Here is a 1,457-nt window from a genome sequence, read left to right as displayed (position 1 = left end):
GGCTAGAATCTGGAACCAACTTCCAAGAGAAGTGGTGCAGGCTCCTACCCTGGAGGTCTTTAAGAGGAGGCTGGATGAACACCTTGCCGGGGTTGTTTGACCCCAGTACTCTTTCCTGCCATGGCAGGGGGTCAGACTTGATGATCTGCTCAGGTCCCTTCCGACCCTAGAAACTATGACACTATGAAACAAACTCCCCGCCCCCCATAGAGAGAGCACGCCAGCCTTGGCCCAAGCTATCTGTTACTGCTGACCAGGGAGGTGTGCTCTAGCACCCCTTGGCTTCTGACCTAGGCCACTGCAGGCATGCGGCTGCATTTCCAAAATCAAAATGAACATCCATTCAGTTGCTTATTGATTCAATCTACGCAACTTCAACTAACCTGCAAAGATTGAATGGATTTAGCCTCAGGCTCTTAACTACTTAGCCTAAAAGTTCATCCTTTCATACCCCCAAGCAGTCATTCAAAGAGTCTGCTGCTCAGCATTGTAAAACATTGATATTACTCAGATTTGTTCACAGCTTTCTGTTCACCTGCTGTGCACAGTAGGTTTGCAAGAAGATCACCTTTAGGGGCTAGGAGAAAGTGGAGTACCTGCATTAGTGGTGACCCAGAGCTGATGTTCAGTCCTTTTGTAATATTTTCAGTGATTATTTTTGACACACAATTTCTCTGCCTGAGGCTGAGGTCCTGACCCTGAAAATCTATGAAATCTATGAATGTGCAGCAATATTCCAGAAGAGCCAATCCTTTACTCTGGCTAAGGGACTCACTGAAGAATTGCTTCTAGGAACCTCCCTCACTGAGAGACAACTTTACCACCACCATGAAAACGCTTCTGGAAAGACACCAAGAAGCTCTATGGTGATAACGAGCACCAAAAAACAGTGGAGGGATGCCTGGGCGAATACCAGCTTGCCACAGAAATACATAGTCAACAACCCTGCAATTCTCCAGCCAAGATTTGACCTATCAAGAAAGATTTGGTTCTCCCTGAATCACATCTAGACACTTAATGGAAAATGTGGACACCTACCCCATAAACAGAGAATTAAAGAGTCTGGGTTGCAATTGTCGTGTGATTTTTCAGACAGTACAACACATTGTAAATGATTGCCCAATTAAATCTTTTAATGGCAACCTAAAAAAAAAAAAAGAAAATCAATCCATGCAGCTACCCCTGAAGCAGTCGAATGGTTATCAAATTTAGATATTAATCTATGAATGTTGTAATCCTAAAATATCATACGAAAGAAGATCACCCAAGTTACATCACAGCATTTAGGAATATCAATTGCCTGACTGAATCCCCGCATCATAACAGGGAAGGGCCCTGTACCAAATCTGGCATTTGGGGCTGGTCTACAGGCCCAAACCAGACCAGCCTGAGATCTAGCACTCAAGGCCAATCTTGTACAGTACATGCCCCAGACCAACCCCACAAAGCATACGGAG

The 1,457-nt window shown here is 44.7% G+C and overlaps 1 protein-coding gene across 2 annotated transcripts in view; it reads right to left on the bottom strand.

Annotated features, from left to right (window-relative positions):
- Positions 1–1,122, bottom strand: part of NF2 (neurofibromin 2) — a 60,751-nt gene extending 59,629 nt beyond the window's left edge. For both annotated transcript variants that reach the window (XM_019506722.1, XM_019506723.1), the window contains exon 1: positions 1,039–1,122. The gene's annotated coding sequence lies outside the window, so the exon portion shown is untranslated. The remainder of the gene's footprint in view (positions 1–1,038) is intronic.
- Between the last annotated feature and the right edge of the window lie 335 nt (positions 1,123–1,457).

The sequence above is a fragment of the Gavialis gangeticus genome, unplaced genomic scaffold (genome assembly GCF_001723915.1).
Source record: "Gavialis gangeticus isolate Ggan-Ray unplaced genomic scaffold, GavGan_comp1, whole genome shotgun sequence".
NCBI classification, from domain to species: domain Eukaryota; kingdom Metazoa; phylum Chordata; order Crocodylia; family Gavialidae; genus Gavialis; species Gavialis gangeticus.
Note: the sequence above shows the minus strand (reverse complement) of the source record. Positions and strands in the feature narration are given on the sequence as shown.